General features: G+C 44.7%; 1 protein-coding gene across 1 annotated transcript in view; it reads right to left on the reverse strand.

Moving 5' to 3' along the window:
- Positions 1 to 3,186: 3,186 nt before the first annotated feature.
- The window catches only part of LOC138447631 (E3 ubiquitin-protein ligase TRIM39-like), a 170,871-nt gene continuing 155,057 nt past the window's right edge, over positions 3,187 to 19,000 (reverse strand). Inside the window, exon 9 of the mRNA XM_069603829.1 lies at positions 3,187 to 9,043. The gene's annotated coding sequence lies outside the window, so the exon portion shown is untranslated. The remainder of the gene's footprint in view (positions 9,044 to 19,000) is intronic.

Genomic DNA, 19,000 nt, shown 5'->3' on the forward strand with positions numbered 1-19,000 from the left:
TATGGTAGGTGAGCCTTGAGCTAAATATGGGCCTGCTCTTTGAACCTCACATTGTATGCCCCAATGCCGCCAGAGCCCAGAGTGGAGCATGATCGGAGCCAAAGGAAAAAAACAGCAGTTTCGTCACAGACTAACTGCATGTGTGCAGTGCCATAACATTGCTGTTGAGAGAGCACAATCATCCATGGCTCACTCAAGGTTCAAACAATCCCTGCCATTATTGAAACACTGAAATCCTTGCCACAGTTTAAAACAAGGCAGCAGGAGGTTAGTAATGCTAAGACACTGTTCCAGAGAGCTGGTGTGTTGGCCGTTAGAGCAATTAGAGTGAAGAATAGCAGGTAGCTATATAGCCCAGACCCTGTGAGAGATATGCAAGGAGCATACTGGAGGGAAGAATTCAAACGCTGGTGGCAGCCAAGGTCTACTGAGAAGGGGCAACGTGATTAGCCTGCTGGGGGCTATTGCCCAGATCCTAGAGGGAGTTTTGAGTTCACCGGTATTCAATAATTAGAAAGAATGTAGCACTGCCACCCTGCAGAGGCTGTACATCAGACTTTGAGGATGTAGAGACGAATCATCTGCCTTAAGTACCCCTTTCTAGTGGGTAAAACAACTGCAGCCTGAAATACATCTAGGCAAAGTAGTAGAGCTAACCTGCCCATATTCAGGTAATCTCATGGCAAGGGGGCAGAAGCCAAAGTCCCAGTAGGAAAGTGTTGGCCCCACAAGGATAAACCCCAGACAAGAAAAGATTACATAAACTGACAAAATATTCCTGGGTGCACATATCCTGGGCCCTGTTTTGTTATGGTGTGGGACATTAACTAAGGTGTGGTAGCCAAGATTGGGACCTTCCTAAGGGCCCCCTGGTCTTCAACCTCAGTTTACAGCAAATACAGAGATTAGACACAGACTGATGGTAAACCAAGGTTCTTGTATTAGATAGCAAATACACAGAATACAGAGTGGGCAGCTGATAAGTAGGAAAATACAGCAGGACAAGTGTCCAGGCAGTCAGCACACAGAGCACTGAGGGGCCTTCCCTTAGAGCGCAGGCTATATATCCTATCCCAAGTAATCACTAATATAACAGTTTTACAATGGGGGTGTAACTTGGCATGACATTGCAGACATTTGGCAATAACTGTCACCACCTTACTGGTGATGAAGCCGTGCAGGCACATTGGGCCTCATTATGAGTCCGGCAGTAGCAGTGCTATTGTTTTTCCGGCACCCGGCAATGGGGACTTAGCGGGGCATTACAGCCCCGGCGGTCCCTGTAATTGCCCATTGCCGGGCATCGGAAATAATTACTCCCCATTCCCATTGAGTCCCATAGGACTCAATGGGAATGGGGAGGAGGGATGCACCAGCAACATTCATGAATGGTACCGGTGCATCCGTCCAGGTCTGCGGGTGGGTGCCTTTGTGCCCTCCAGGTCAGATCTGGCTTCCGGGAAGGCTCCCGCTCGCAGACCTCGTAGTTTGCCAGTCCGGTAACAATGGTACCGGTAGCTTACCGGCACCGTTGTTACCGGACCGGCAACCTTTTAATGAGGCGGTACATGGATAAGCGCCATTTGCAGAATCACTATATCTGACATATATAGTGCTCATGCTATACTTGTAGAGAGCAAACGGAAGAGATGGTCTGACTTGTCCCTTTACCTTTCTACGGGGTATCTAATCTGCACCAGCCAAGGTTTGGGCATGTCAGAGGAGCTGAGTGCAGAGGGAGGCAGAGGAATGCCTCAGGCAAATGCAAAGGAGCATTTGAGGCCTAAATGTATGACAGCATAATGTAAGGGACCATAGCATAACAATCCTTCCACATCAAAGGATATTAGGTTCACTAAGACTTGACCCACGAACCAGATGTATTTACTCAGCCAGCCTGACACTGATATTATGGAGCCTTCCCTTAATGTTTTAGTTCCTTTGCCCCATAGTCCTGTAAATATTCCTCAAACACATTTCTTTAAACAATAAAAAGTTGTTGAACTGATGCTTATCTTTATATTTCCTTCCCTCTTAGCAAGGATTACTTCATCAGCAAGAATGTCTCCCCCTCCTTGCCATGGTATTACCTTGAACACAGCAGCAATTATGTTTCCCCTCTCTCCCTTACCAAGGCGATTGTCAGGCTTCGTTATCACCAGCCAGGCCGCAGCATTCAGACTTATATGGTTTTCTCATTTAGGGCACTGGTTCCTGGCAGAATAGGTATGCCGCTCCCTAACCCTCCCTGAGGCGGCCTTCAGCAGCTTGTCTTTTTGTGGTTCTCTGTCTGAGATATGGCTGTCAGTGTGCTTTTAGCTACTGCTACTGTCAGTGATATAGCCCCCTAGCAGGCCTGTGGCTCTCAATCTCGACTCCCTCCTTGCTTCCTCTCTCTACAGGATGACCTCCCTGACTTTTAGCTAGGCCCTCATACACGGCCTATGCCTACACCAGTTAAATAATAATCCTTTTGATTAGTTCCATTCTTTTCCCAGAAATTACCCATTGTGAAAGAAAAACAAATAGATTCTTAGGAAAACAAACAATGAATTTGTGAAAAAAACAGCTAGTGATGAAAAAAGAGAAAGGTTGAAAAAAATATGTTCATTTGTGATTAAAGCCAAAATGGTGTGTTTCAAAGTAAGCTGAATTAACAAAAGTAAATTCAGAACTATTTACAAATGGGAACAAGTTTCAAAAAATATATTAATGAAATAAAAAATGGGTTGTGACATAAACAACTGGCAATGAAAAGGAAATGATGTGTCAAAAGCGCTAGATTTGTGAGAAAAGCAAATACATTTATGACTGCCAATTTTTACAAGAAATGTGCTGAAACAAGTAGCATTGTGTCAAGAGGAATCCATTTGAGAGAGAAAACATCACTCTACAAAATCAAAAGAGAATGCATTTATGATAAATACGAGGACACATGTGAATATGACACATCAGTACTATTCAGAAATAGGAATTCTTTGAAAAGAAAATCATCTCAATTCACGGCATTAACAGCATGAAGAATATTCTAATTTGCAGAGTTTAGGCCCCAATTTACAGTTTGTGCCCAGGGTAAAAATAATGAATCAGGATTCCCAGTTGTGCTGATTGCATAGCCTTAACATTGATATCCCATATCACAACAGATAAAAGCACATTACAAAGAAATTAACACACCCAAATAAATATAATGCCAATTCAAGTTTAATAAATCACATACAGATTATGCTCTGTGCCCAGATGAGGTGCACCAAGCAACAGAAGTACAAATTGCACTATAATGTGCCGTTTTTTAATTTAATGAGCATTTGTTAGGAGCCTTATACAACAGAATTATTTTTCAATGCGCCACAAGGCTAAATGGGAAGGGAACGGGGGAAATTAACAATGGGAAAAACAGTAAAATACAGTCATGGTCCTACTAGGCCTTGTGGCATTCGGGCTTGCAAGTGCAGTGAGGAGCAGTGCAGGAGATTGGGTGGGAGGCAGGCGGGGGCAGAGTGGTGGACAAGTGCTGGCGGAGGGCCGAGAGAGAACTGCTAAGGGTAGCCAAGGAGGAGAAACTCATGCTAAGTGCTAGTGCAGGAGACTCCCAATGGTGGAAGGCAGAGCTGCTAAGCAGGGGCCCGCAAGGCCAGTTCAGTGGGGTGGGGGGGGGGGGTAGAAGGATGGTATTGACTGGGAAGAAGGGCCTGAAGTCCTGTGAGATGCAGGAGGATCAGGCCACCGGTCACAGCGGCAGTAGGGTGATTAGCAGGGAAGGGAAAGAGGTAGAGAACAGAAGAGTTTTGAGCAGTTTCCAGAACTTAAGGAGGTCTGGTGCTAGTTTCCAAGGGGCAGGGCAGCTGTTACAAAGGGAGGCGCCAGCCGAGGTAAGAGACCTTCCCCCCCCAATCTCTACTTGGAGAAGCGTTTTAAAGTGAAAGAGTTGGAGTTAGAGGAGCATAGGGCTCTAGCAAGGGAGTATTTAGGGAGGGAAAGTTGGAGATAGCGTGGTCCCCAGCCGCAGAAGGCCTTGTGGATGATCCAGGGGATCTTGAATTTGATCCTTGCAGCCACCCGGAGCCAGTGGAGAAATTTTAGGGCTGAAGAGATACAGTCCCTGGGCTTGAGGCCAAGGATAAGTCTTGCAGCCCTATTCTGGATTAGCTGGAGGGGGCGTAGAGAGGGAATAGGAAGATTGAGAAAGAAAATAAGCTTTTGCACTAATCCAGCATGGAGAGGACCATAGCTCTGGAGACATGGAGCTTCTGGGTGAATGTGAGGAAAGGAAGAATGCCTGAGGACGTGGAGCTGGAAGTGGGACTTCTTTGTAAGGTCCATGATGTGAGGGGGAAAGGAGAGAGTGGAATCAAAGAGGACCACAAGGCTTTTGGCCTCATAGGATAGTGGGGGTAGAGGGCACAGACAGGGTGGCCAGAGGGTAGGAGGAAAAGAGGGTGCAAAAGTCCCAATAAGAAGCATCTCTGTCTTATTGGCATTAAGACAAAGATCTTTAGCTGCACACCATGCCTGAATGGTGGACAGACAGTCAGGGATGAGGGAGGAGGAAGAGGCGGTAGTAGAGGGTGGTTTGGACGAAAGCTGTGTGTCATCGGCATAAAACTGGAAATGAGCAGAGAAGGAGATCAGATGAGCAAGAGGTGTGAGATAGATATTGAAGAGCCATGGCAATAGCATAGAGTCCTGTGGGATGACACAGGAAGAGAGTGTGGTGGTGGTGGAGGAAAGAGGTCAGGCAATTCAGTGCCCGGTCAGTGATTCTGAGGGTGTCACAGAGTTATTTTATGAGGATAGAATGGTTGACTGTGTCAAAGGCAGAAGAAAGATCAAGGAGAATGAAAACAGCTGGGATGTTTGAGTCTAGGTTTGCAAGCATAGTTTCACAGGTTTTTAGGAGAGCAGTTTCCGTGCCTCTGGATGCCTGGAATCCAGATTGATGGTCATGAAGGCAACCAACAAGATCAGTGTGGAGGTTAAGTTGGGAGAGGGCCAGCTTCTCCAGGAGGTTACCAAGGAAGTGGGAAGAGGAAATAGGGTGATAGGCAGGAAGGAACACAAGGGAGTGCTTGAGGGATAGAGGGAAAAAGCCAGTGGTGAAGGAGTGGTTACAGAAGTCAGCAAGAGCCGAGAGAGGAGATGTTGATCTTAATGGTTCTGGAAGAGCAGGGTGGCACCTGTTTGGAGGAGACCTTCATAGAGAAGACCACTTTAGAGACCTCTTCCGGTACTATGGGCAGGAGCGAGGCGAGTGAGGTGGGTGGAAGGAGGGGAGCCAAGGGAGCCAAGTGAGGCAGGGGAGCAGGCGTGGGAGTGGAGATGGGGGTGGAAGAGAGTGAGGCATACCAGTCCAATCTGATGCACTAAACCTATAGACTCAAATCCCAGCTGTTGTTGTCTTTCAAAACCTATGGATAATTGTGCTGTGGAATATGGTGTCGAATGGGGGTTAGCATGTCAATGATTATTAAATGGTCAGGGTGGTGATATGTAAGTGGGGTTTATACCGCACTCCGCTGCCGTTTGCATGGTCCCCTGGTGAAAGAGGATCTGTAAGAAAGGTGGGTTGGGTTTGGTAAGTAGGGATAGAGGAGAAATGCAAGATAGGTGTTGTGTTGGGTTGATTGTAGAGAATAAGTATCTGGGCTCTACATGCAGGTAAGTTTCTAGCCGATTTGCGTTTAGGGCACTTGATGCAGCTATATACAGGGGGAGCTTTTTGTGCTGGTAGTGAGTTTCACAAGTTGGTGGGAGAGTTATTAGGATAGAGGGTGTTCAAGTGACTTGAGCGAGTGGCTGTGTCGATGCATGTATATGCTGGAGGCTGAGATGAGAGCAGTCATTGGACCATGGCATGATGAGAATCCATTGTAACAGTGGTCTAGCATGTGGCTGGGATTGTGATATTACCAACATCTAAGATTTTGTAAGTCCATATGATGCATTGTGTTTGGCTGCCCAATACCTCTGAGTGGGGGGAGAGTTCTTTCAAGTGGGTCATGTGTAAAAGGTTGACGATGTTGGATGCTGCAAGGGGTTGAAGCTGCCCATAGTTTGGCAGGGCTGGTGTCAGAGAGCATGTAAAACGATCGAAGATGGTTGGATATTTTGGTTTTACTAAGTGAGGTGTGCCAGTTGGACGTGGGATATGTGGATTACAGGGGGCATTATTGGACAGATGTGTGATGGTTGTGAATTGCATGTCTATAACGTTTTGACAGCGAACATATGGTTTGCTTAGGGAGTGTTTGTCGGTATAAACCAAAATAAGTCATCAACTCGGAGTCGAAGGCTGATTCTACCCATGTCTCTAATGTCACAGATGGTGTAAAGGCAGTAAGGAAAGATCATTGGGACCATGCGCATTGGAAGTATAAGAGTATTTTAGATATGTAGAGAATGATCGGAAACGATGTTCAGGTTCATGGCACTGAGAACTCTTCGTGCTTCAAGTGGCGTGGTGTACAGGATGGAGGAGGAAGCCTCATTAGGAAGAGAACCTGTTGCAGGTTCTAATTCAGTAGCTAGGGGAGGATCATATATGGGAAGAAGATATTACCTTCTGGGGTAACTGTGATGAAGCAGAATCGATGTGCTCATTGATTAGGTCATATCACAGGGATGGAAAAAATTGATAGCTATTGGGTCTTGCAAGTAGCTTAGAATAATCAATTTATCTAAATGATGGATACTAACTTGAAATACTTTTTATCCAAAATTTACTGGCTCTCTACACATATATAAATGTGAATTTACGCCTTTATTGGACATTTGGGGTGCCCATAAATATTAATCTTAATGACATTTTCAATCATTTATTTTTATATTTATAAACTATGCAATAATTCATGTCATTTTAGAGTATTGTAAAATCCCAAAAGATCACCAGGGTCGCTGTTGATCATAGGAATAATACCTGAGCAGATACTCATTAATTCACTATGGGCCCTCATTACGACCTTGGCGGAGAACCATGGTGCTATTAGCACCATGGTCCATGCCGCTAAGGGTGCAATTCCGCCGTGGTGGTTGGCGGACTTACCGCCCCATTCCGACCTTGGCGGGGCGGTAAGTCCCCAATCCCCATTTACCCTTCCCCATTCCCATTTTTGCCCCATAGGGCATAATGGGAGTGGGGAAGGCGTTAATTACGCCACCGTAAATTACGGTGGCGTAATTAACTCCATGGTCCCTTAGCGCCATGGATTTTAACACCTGCTAAAAGCAGGTGTTAAATCAGCCATGGCGCTAAGGGAACTCGTACTCAGGCGGTAAGGGTCGGCGCTGTTTACGCCGGCGTAAACCCCTTACCGCCTGGGTCGTAATGAGGGCCTATATATTATTTATTACTGTGTACAATTTTAAACATGGATTAATGTTTACACTACAGTACTTGGAGTTGGCTGTAATGTACTAAACCACTTAATGGGGGTGTTTTTCAATTGTCTGTAGTGGTAAACAAAGATGTGAAATCCAGGTTTATATCAAAACACCTTGGTCTACTGCTCTGGGTCATTTTGAAAGTTTTTTGCAGGCAAAATTGAAGATAGGAACATGAATACATATTCTCCTCATCCTTACCACTGTAAAACGTCTTTGTTGAATGCTTGTATTAGATTTTCATGTTGGATTACAGCTAATGGGATTTTATGCTCAAACAATGCAGATTCCAAAAAGGAATCCATTGTAAATGCCATCTGGAATGCATGATCTGCAGTGACATTTACAGCCTTTGCAAAAGGATTGTAAAATATAAAAGTAAGATGTCACCTGCTTTTACTCTTTACGATTGCACCGTAAACGTTGAACATTAAATGCAGCGGTCTCAACAGCACCTACATGCTAACATTGACTGTCTTCTACATTCAATTAGCATTTTTTGTAAAATGGCATCCATTGTGTCACGTATTATGAAACTTGATGGAAAAGGTGACATTGTTTAAATCATCTATTACAGTTAGATTTGTTGCACACTATATATACTACTAGCTCCTACTCATATCGGTCAGGTCGGAAGGAAACCTTCACCCACCCACATGTAGGTTCTGTAGAACGGCAGACTGGTTAGAAAACGTACAGCATATTTTCATCTGATGCTTCGGTTTAACTGAACTGAGATCCAAGTTCTTTGCCCGGTTTGTAGAGTCCACCGTGTCACTATAAGCAGATAAATGGTGGTCGATGGTTCTGAGAGGTGGGTTTTACCGTCGCTGCTGTACATTTCTTAAAAGAATGTTTGGACCTGAAAGGATCCCCAGCCTAACAACTACGAAATTTCAGACTTTTCTGCTCTCCTTTGGATCAAACTCATCTTGGACTCTGGACAAACTCGGCGCACAAACAAACGACTTTTGTTCTTTTTTCTGCTTCACTTGTTTTTTTGCGAAAAGTTTTTTTGCGAAAGGTTTTTGTATTAAACTAAGTGTGTAAATAAAAACAATTCTAATATACACTACTAGCTCCTGCTGGTTGAGTGAATGTTCTTAGGATTTACTCTTAGCCCTTGCTCAATAACTCTACATTTAAAGCACTGGTGATATGGCCATGGAGGAAGGCAAGCTGGTCATGCATTTAGGATGGTGCATTTCAGAGATAGTGGACAAGGACTGGTTGGAAAGAGGACCTTTTCTTTCCTGTCACGAGGTTATGAAGGTCCGGTCTGGATGGGCCTTTGAGGTAGGAGGGAGAAAGGACATAGGGCTGGATGGGATAAGTGGAAGGTGACTGGGCCACAGAGGTGTTGAGGTGAGTATCTTTGTGCACAGTTCTTTGATAAGAGGTTCAGAAAAACAGTTGAGATTGTGGAATTGGAAGTTCTTGAGTAAGGAGTTATGTGAAGAACAGTGCACAATTCAGACACATATCTTAGGTTCACCATTGGTATTGATCATTATGTTGGCTTGAGAAATGTGCCTGATGATACAAGCAATATTTGATGACTGAATGCAGCAGATATTCTTTCCGTACCACAGCCCATGTTTGGTACCCCATCGGTACTGTATGGAATTCAGCTGTGAGAACATCAACAAAGCAGGTTCCAGAGCTGTGGAGAGAGTAAATATAATGTGATATCCTATTTTACATTGAACAGCAAATGATTATTCTGTTTAATGATTAAGAAAGACTAGACAAGCTAAGAGCAGCATTGTGCACGCATCAATGAGAACTGACTTGGTCGATCTCAGAGGCTCACCACATATAATTTGATCAGTTCTTTGAACAAAGGGAATTACAGCAATATTCTTCCAATCCTCATATGAAATGATTGTTTAAGAGCTCTCTTTAATACAGATAAGTATGATGTGGGCGATCTGTGCATGACAATTTTAAAGCTCACTAGTGTAACCATAATCCATACGATCACGTGTTTGGATTAGTAGTTGATGAGCTGTAATCACACCTGTTCAGCGCCTCAGTGCTCAGCCCTGAAACAGGTCGGAGAGCGATGGGCACTAAAAGCTTTCAGAGCATACTCAAACAGTCCTGTGTGCAGACACATTGGAAGAGGCAATCTAGTGGACTGTATCAAGTGGGTTGTTTGAAAGAGAATAGTTTTATTTGAAAATAAATTGGTGAAAAAAGATGGATGATTTTTTTAGAGAACTATTCACAAGGGAAAACAAAACAGAGTTGAACAAAATGTAAACGTTGTTCTGGTTTTGGAAAGATGGAACTGTTTCATGATGTGGGCAAATGAAAAGTGACTTTTTGCCTAACATTTCAATTTTCATTTAAAGCAATGCCATTTTGAAGAAATAATTCCAATACTTCCAACCATTTTGCTTTCCAAACAAAATGTTGGGTTTACTATTATCATTTCTCCATACTAAAGAAAAGAAAACAAGCATGGAACGTTCTCATAGACTTGGGCTAACAAATTGATCAATCAACACCCTCAAAAGCAAGGGTAGCACACGGATGCAATTTCTCACTCAACATCTGTGTCTGGTGTCATTATCTCACGCAATAATGGGTCTCATCATGAGCTGTCCGGTATCCCGGCTCTATTTGTGCGGGGATACCGCCCAGCGCTATTAGAGTTACTGCTACTCAGTGCGGTGGTATTAGCGGTTGGCCGGTTAATCCTGCTCGACCTAATGGGGGATTTCATGGCGCTATTAGTGCTGACACAATTAGTGCTGCTCTAATAGCACCCAAAACTGGCATTAAATGGGAATTTTTACCTGCAGCAAAAAGCTGAAGGTAAAACTCCAATTTAATGGCCAATTTATGATAGGACCAACCATTAAATGCGGTGGTAATAGCGTTACCGCTGCATTTAAGGGCTACGGTCCAAATCATGATGAGGCCTACTATCAGAAGCGAAGACCACTGCCTCATCATGGGAAAACTAGTTGTGTTGAAAGTACTAAATGTTCTTAAACACAGAATGCAAAGAATGCAAAAGAGGCTTAGAATCTGGTATTTTCAAATGAACAGAAAATGCAGAAAATGCAAACTTACATGGAAAATAGGACATAATGGCATGCAGGGTGATCTGGTGGAGTAAATATGTACTTTCATGGCAGAGCAAAAGATGCATCCAACAAAATGTCGGACCTTTCCAGATTTATAAAAAAACAAATCTCTCTTAACCATGCACTTTTCACTTCATCAATAAAAAAACATTGCGGTTCATAAAAGCCCCACTTTTAAAAATACCTCTCCCATAAACAGAAGGAACATACAAAAATAAGAAAAATATCCAAAACCCAAGACTACCTATGTTCAACCTATTTACTTTAATAACTCCCTCTCTCCAAGTCTTACTGAATTATGTAACCAATTGCTGGTGTCTCAGAGCTCCCTGCATGTCCTAAATCTGCCACCTCACTCCAATAATAAAAATGAAATGGCTCATATTGTTGATTTAACTAATCATACGGCAAAGCCCAATTGTCCCTTGAAGTACAAATTGTAGACAGAATTCCAATGCTTCAACTTCAGGATGTAAGGTAAGCCAACCGCATACTGAAGGACCGAAAGTCCAGATTCAGACCAACCAGACAAACCAAATCTACCCTGGTGGAAAAAGATTCTTATGAAGAGCAGCGATATACTGTTTAAAATAGGAGGGAAATCTAGTCATAATCACATTGTCCAGGTGTGTTAATTTTAATATATCAATGTGGATGTGATTTGAACGTGATTCCCTTTTTAGTTTTAGATCCTGTATGGTGCTTTAGTGTGATTTAATCCAGGCTAGGATTAATACTATAGAATTTAAACATCTGTTGGATACAGGCCACAATTGTTTTTATTGTGACATTGGTTTATCTAACTACCCCTTACAAATAGTAAAACAAAACACATTATACAAATCTCTAAACAATGACAAAACAATACCATTTTTAGCTTACAATTAGACTTAACAAATTATTAGAAAGTTCATAACATTATTACATATATATACATTGTGGAGGGTCGGAAGAAGGAGTCGAACATGATTCAAATTCTTTTAATGAAAATTATAAGTAGAAGGGCAAACTTTCCCTATTACTAAAGGGAGTCTCCTACCTACCTATAGAAACTAAAGGTGTTCATCCGTTGTCATAAAGTCCAAAAGAAAATACATCCTCCACCCAAACTACCCTATCTGGCCCTGCTACTAATGTTAACTAACTTAAATAGACCATGGGAATGATTAGGCTTTGCCTGGTCTCTCCCACAATTGATTAAATATTGCCTTGAATTATATGCCCTCAGTGGCGGCCTTTTTATAATGTCCTTTAGGATAACCTTTCTTAATATTCAGATTATTGTTTGTAGTTTCTTCCCATGCCATCCATCTGGTAGTACTTGATGAGGGATTTCCTCTGCCGTTTCTAAGCTTCTATTTTCATCAGTCCTCATTCTTATAATGTCTCTGATATGTCTGGTTATATCCCTGCCGTATTGATTAACCCCTAGCTTGAATATCATGTTATTTGTTGGTCCTACAACACTTGTGTTAACTCTGCCATTCTCTTCTAGGCTGTTCACTTCTTATTTGACTTTGTTGTGCACTATGTGCCCTAGACAACACTTCGATGTATTAGCATCAAATAATATGTCTTTTTCCTCTCTCAGTCACTCGTTATTTGTCTCCAACTCCCACCACATAACTTTAGCCCTGCTTTTCTGTTTGTGTGACTGGGATGAGTTTTCTCAGAGTGATAGCGATATCCTGAAGGCCTCCGGCTTCTCCCGGTCCCCACAGTACCTCTTACTTGGTTGGGGCCGGTGGTTGGGCTCAGCTTCTTGCCTTCACATTCTCGGGTCTGTTTCAAACTCCTGCTCCGCACTGGTGCTTCTGGATCAAAGCAAATCTTACTTCCTTCACGGTCAGTATCTGTGTTGTTCACGGGCATCCTACCCACCACATCCAGCTTGTGGTCACACACCCACCAGGTTGCTTGCTTCTGTCTCGGGCGACTGAGACTATTCCTGCATCTGCACACACCAGTTCTCCAGAATCTCGTCCTAGTGCACTATCGCACTTCACAAGATGCAGAGCCCACAGACTAGTTTGTGCTCTGCTTCCTGCTGGCGTAATGATGTCAGGGGTCTTGCCTCTTCCTCCTCTTCCTCCTCAGCACAGTTAAATATCTGCCTCACATTAAAGTGATATCTTCTTTTTCTCAAGCCATTGGCTTTATTCTTGCATTGCCTTTAGTCCAAGACAAGGATGCCACACTCTTAGGCTTATCAGGTAGTCGCGTTTATGTAATTGAATTTGTTGGTGTAGAGTGTTCTTCACAGGAATGGGAGTCCTTGTCTTTTTGCAGGACAATATTTGATAGGTAAGGGAGTGTTGCAATTCTTTTCATGAAGTGTGCTCTGTGAGCTTCTTATGATATGTGCAAATTACGCGAACATTTCCTCGAGCTTCTCTGTTTTTGCCAGAATGTCTTTTCTTATTGGGATGTTATGCGCTCCGTTTTTATTAGTGACTAGTGAAACCTTAGGTCCAGGTGAGATGTTTTAAACCACAAGTTCAACTTCTCTCTGATCATTGGTGATCCTTGTGGCCTGCCTCCTGCTCCAAAGGCAAAACAGACCCTCCATCCGCTCAAACAAGAAGGCTTATATTCATGCCTGTATCTCTGAGGCCACTAACACCATGGCTGGACTGTTCAAAATCTGCAAGGCACTTACCAATCCTACTGCAGTCTCCACTACTCCTATGCGATCCCTGACCCTCTGCACTGCACTGGCCTCTCACTACATAACCAAAAGTCAGGACATCCTGTCCTCACTCTCCTCTACACCCCTCCCTTCTCCTTCACCCTCCCTCAAGCCTCCCCAGGCAGCCCTATACCCCTCCCTCCTTCTCTATTTTTTGCCCATAGCACCGTGTGAGGTCTCTAGACAAGTCCTCTCTATGAAAGTCTCCTCCATACAGGTGCATATCCTGCCCCTTCAGAACTATCAAGGACAACATTGCCTCTCTTGTTACAGCCTTGGCTGATTTCTGCACTCACTCCTTTGCCACTGGCTCCTTCCTGTTACTCCTCAAGCACACCCTTGCGCACCCTCTCCTCAATAGTCCGACCCCTCCTGTGCTGCCAACTATTGCCCTATCTCCATTACCCCTTCCTGGGCAAACTCTTGGAGAAGCTAGTCATCTCCCAGCTCATCCACCGCACTGAATCTGACCCGCGACCACCAGTCTGGCTTCAGAGCAGCCAGAAGCATGAAAAGTGCACTCCTGAACACTCGTGAAGACTAGCTCTCAAATCTCGATTCCAACTCTCTTTCCGTTCTTAACCTTCTTGATGTTTCCTCTGCCTTTGACACAGTCAATCATGCCACCCTTATAAATCGGCTTTGTGATGCCCTTGGCATCACAGAACTGGACAACCTCCTTCCTCTCTGACGACCATCCAAGTATCAACTTTTCTCTCCTCAATCACACTGTCCAATTGTGGTGTCCTTCAGAGCTCTATCCTCTCGCATTGGCTCTTCAACATCTACCTTGCCCCTCTGGCCCACGTAATCTCTGCATTCTCACCTCACTTACAGTGTTATGCGGATGACACGCAGCTCTCCTTCAAGCTTTCCCCCACTGCCTCTTCTTCCTCTCTTATTCTTGATTATGACTGGTATTCAGGCATGATGCACTGCTAATGATCTCTACCTTAATGTCAGTAAAACTGAGATCCTTCTCATTGGGAACACAGCTGCCTCCTTGCCACCTTCTCTGTGGTCTCCCTCCAGGGGCTCCCTACTCTCACACTCGTGTGAGGCAAAAAACCTTGGTGTCTTTTTCGACTCCTCTCTCTCCATCTCTCCTCACATCACAAACCTTGCCAAGAAGGCCAGCTTTCAGCTGGACCTCCTCAGAGGCAACTTCCCCCAGAAACTCAATGTCTCCAGAGCTCTGGTCCCCTTTGGCTGGACTACTGCAACAGCCTCTTCCTCAGTTCTCCCTTCGTCCTCTTCATCTCATCCAGAATAGGACTGTTAGATTTATCCTTGGCCTCGAGCCCAGGCACCGCATCTCTCCAGCCCTAAAATCTCTCAACTGGCTCCTGGTTGTTACAAGGATCAGGTTCAAGACCCTCTGCATCATACACAAGGCTGCCTGAGATCCCACAACATCCAACTCTCTCTTCCTAAATACATCCCTGCTAGAGCACTTCGATCTTCTAGTTCCAACTTTCTGCAGATCAGATGTTTTTCCAAGCAGAGAGTAGGAGTAGATCTCTCTCTTCCGCTGGAGCCTCCCTCTCCGGATCTCCTGAAGTTCTGGAAGCTTATCAGGACCCTCCTTTTCTCTCCTTGCTTCCTTCTCCCCCCTACCCTGCCAATGCCCCCCTATGATGCATTTTGACTGGCTGCCTGGTTCCTTCTGAGTCCCTCCAGGCTCTCTCCCACTGGTCTAGCTTGGAGGGACCTGCACCATTGTGTCCCTCCAGGCACTTACCATAAAGTATTGTGAACGGGGACATCCCCGCAGCCCCTGTTTATTTTTTTCTTTTTTTTTAAAACGGAAGGCTCAAAGCACTTCTAGTTGAAGGGCATGAAGACCTTTTGTTCAGCCTTGCTGGCAAGGGGGTTGTCTGCGGCCATTGTACACATTCAAGGCTGTGATCCACTATCGGAAACAACCATTTGTCCGATGGGATTTGATTCCACTGACGTTTGAATGAAGAGAGGTGGCCTCTCACTCGCGTGCTGAAACAGAAGGGTGCCTACTTGTTTGACTGGTCCTTAGGCTGAAAAGAACAGCAGCAACAGGTGGGCATCTCTTTAAGATTGAGATTGAGCCCTATACTGCCCGCCTGTAGCATACAACATCCCTTTGTAGTACTAGGTGAAGTATGATGAGATGTAGTCTCGGCAGAATTTCTAATTTGTACTGTTTTCGATTTGTTATTTGTACTTGCTATGCACAGTGTGTTTTAGTCTTGCAGATGTATATAACTGTAAATAAATATTAAAAAAAGAATTTCTAAAAGCGGTGTTTCTCTGAGCGAAGATACTGATAGCGCCGCATTTGCTACAGCGTGCTAAGGACCTGGCGCTGTCTGTCATTTTCGAAGGCTTGGAGAGTGCCATCAACATTTTTTGCCACAAATATCTTCCCCATCAAAAGGCACATCAACAACCTTCGCCTGCACATCAGGTCTAAAATGTGTGTCCTTCCGCCAACCTTGGTGTCACAAGACTGCGCTTTTCCCCATTTGGCATAATCCCATTTCTACAATCTCGACAGCCACCGGTATGGCATGGCCAAAGGTGGATTTGCTTTCTGGTATGATGTCAAACCCTCTCACTTATGATCCTCTGGGAGATACTCGAGGATGGGACAGATTTTCAACCAGAGTTGCCAGTCATGCTGCGACGAATTGACTTCTGCCCTGCAGGAGTAAAAGGATGTGTAGAGGCTAAAATGCCCGCTCAGTCCTCATACTTCTACAAACCAAGAGCCAACACGAACATATAGGTAAAACAGTAACAGTCAAGAGATACCCCTCCTTTGCGTTTTGTGTTAACATGGGCCGAGGGAAGGCTATGCTCTTAAGAGGGGTGTATATGTGGTTCAGTAGCAACCAAAACAGTGAACTATTACAGTCCAAAATAAAGTAATGTACAAAGAAGTTTCTATAAAAAAAGGCTACTTTAATGAGTCATCCCATGTACAATAATAACCAATTAGAACAACACTACAACATATCACCCCCTGAGGAAGGAACACAGAATAAGCAAAGACAGTAGACACAGCACTCTAGGTAATGAATCAGGGGTGAAAGGCAAGCAAAAGTAACAATGTTCTTGAAAAAGGATAAGTACTCTCAAGCAAAAAGGGTTTAAAGTGACTTTACCAGTCTGTAGGGTCAAAGGGGGCAGTTAGCAGTCAATAGTACCTCCTTTGCAGTTATTGGTGATTGAGCAGCACCGTACCAGACTTTGTGGAGCTGTGCGAAGATCAGGAGAGAGCAAAGGGCAACAAAGGAAGGTCCTGCTGGTTCAAATGTGCTGAACAGTTCATGAAACACTTTCCATGCAGTTCAATGGTGAAAAATACTAGGATCCCAGCTGTCTTGGCTCTCAGTGTGCTGTGAGACCCAATACAGAGGCTAAGGGACAAGGTGATTTATTTTCTCTGGTTCCCAAACACAAGTGAAGCTGGCACACAACTGCAGGGGTCCTTCAACACAGTGAGGTCCTGGGTACCTATATGGCTGGCAGAGAGGCAGGTCCTGTTCCAGCAGCAGACCATCCCCAATGGTCCATGAGAAACGTTAATAGAATAGCCTTGGAACACCTGCTTTCACCTCACAACTGGAGGACTTTAGAAAGGACTGCTGTCTCAGCAGGGTCCAGTGAAATCCATCAAGTGATGATCCAAAGATGCCTGAAGATGATTCCCAAGATGATTCAAAGAAGTGGTGGGAGCCCCCTTCTTTTGTATGTAAGAATGATTGTACTAAAGCTAGCCTGCTTTAGGATTCCAATCCCTGCTCTTGAAATGTGTTGACTATGACCTTGTGCTGTCATACACAAAAAGTGCAACAGAGGAAGTGGAGGGGACAGGAAAGAGAAAGAGAGGCAGAGCAGAGAGAATCAAAATGGCAGCACTCTCCAAAACACTGTACAGATCACTCTGTGGCTATCCTAGCTCCACCCCTCCCTTTCTCAATAGGATGAAAGGCCTTTATAAATGAAGACCTGGCTCTCTGTGCATGGGTTTGCCTCTTTATTTCTGCTACCAGGCCAGCGTCCTGTGGAGTGGCTGTCCCAGACAGAAGGGTCTTACCTGCCCTTACAAAGAAACAAGGATAAGTCTTGCTGCCATATTCTGGATTAGCTGGAGGAGTTGCAGAGTGGAAGAAGGTAGATTCAGGAGGAGTCTCTTGCAATAGTCAAGCCTAGAGAGAACCAGGGTTTGGGTAACATTGAGGTCCTGTGGGAAGGTGAGAAAAGGAAGAATTCCTTTGAGAATTAAGAGCTGAAAGTTTGACTTCTTGGCAATGTCCTAGCGTGAGGGAGGAAGGAGAGAGAGAGGAGTCGAAGATAACTCCAAGGTTTCTGGCTTCAGAAGGAGAAGGGGGTGAGCCCATGGACAAAGGCCAGAGAAAAGGGAAGAAGGCGGCACAGGGTTCTCAATGGGTGGGAAGGATCTCCGTTTTGCTGGCATTAAGACAGTGATCATTGGGAGTGAACCAAGCCTGGATGGCAGATGGGCAGTTAGGGATGATGGAAGGTGCAAGAGGGTCAGCAGTACATTTGAAAAAGGGTTGTGTATCATCTGCATAACACTGCAAGTTGGGGGAGAAGGAGGAGATGAGGAGTGCCAGCTGAGTAAGGTAGATGTTAAAGAGCCAGGGGGAGATGATAGAGCCCTGGGGGACACCACATGCGGAGAAGGAAGTAGGAGAGGAGAAGGTACTCAGGATGACTTGAGAGGAGAGGTCAGTTAGAAAGATCAGCCAGTCTAGTGCCCGTTCCGAGATACCAACGGTATCATGGAGCCTTTGTATGAGGATGGAGTGGTTAACCATGTGTATATGATTTCTATACAAATTTATGTTTTTTAGTAAGGTGTGAGAAAATAGTTGAAGCAGATGGAAGATGGAGTCAGAAAGGGGCTGCGTCAGGAGCGAGGTCAGCATGTTAACATGGCAAGAGAACTGCCATATTGGATTTTAAGGCCTAGCACACAGTGGGCCTCATTATGACTCTGGTGGTAGCCAGCTGCCACCGGAGTCACTTCTTTTCTGGCGCCTGGGAATGGGAAATTATCAGGGCATTGCAGCCCCGTTGGAACCGGTAATTGCCCATTCCCAGGTCTCGGAAAATATTAGTCCCCATTCCCATTTGAGTCCCCTTGGACTCAATAGGAATGGGGAGGTCGGATGCACCGGCACCATTCTTGAATTGTTTCGGGACCGGCAACCTCGTAATGAGGACCAATGAACAAAATAGAATGCAGGCATTAACGTGGAGCTGTGCTGTGTTTAGCTTAGCTCCAAGACAAATCCCTTTTCCGTCCCGCAGGAGAGAAACCAAGGTCAGAGGCACCCAAGGTGCACAGATAAATGCTAATTGTTAGGGGAATGGAATGTTAACTGAGGGGAGGAGAGGTAGCCCTCAAAGGATACATCCATGAGAATAGGGCATGTATTTTTGTGATGCCAATAGGCCAGGAAAAGATTTAGAGCACTACTGCCCTCACCCAAGGACTTATCATCCCATTTGAATTACATGTATGTGCATAACCAAAGCAAATAAATCCCTGAAATTCAGACTCAAGAGTGGCACCCTGGTCATGTCATTACTGGGCACCTTGGATCTGAAAGCGATAAGGGGGGAGCCGTGTCTAGAATGTTTCATGATTTGGGATAGGAGGAGCAGTGGTGATGGCAATAAATTCAGTACAAGGTTGGGGTGCAGCTTGTGCGCACCCCTGCATCTGGGTTAATGAGAAGGTCTATTGTCTTTTCAAAACAGAGTTGACCTCGCAAGTCTTCCTTTGAATGTGTATGGGTCGGAGGGGTGCACATCATGTGGA

Source organism: Ambystoma mexicanum, chromosome 3q, assembly GCF_040938575.1.
Source record: "Ambystoma mexicanum isolate Mex_15411 chromosome 3q, UKY_AmexF1_1, whole genome shotgun sequence".
NCBI classification, from domain to species: domain Eukaryota; kingdom Metazoa; phylum Chordata; class Amphibia; order Caudata; family Ambystomatidae; genus Ambystoma; species Ambystoma mexicanum.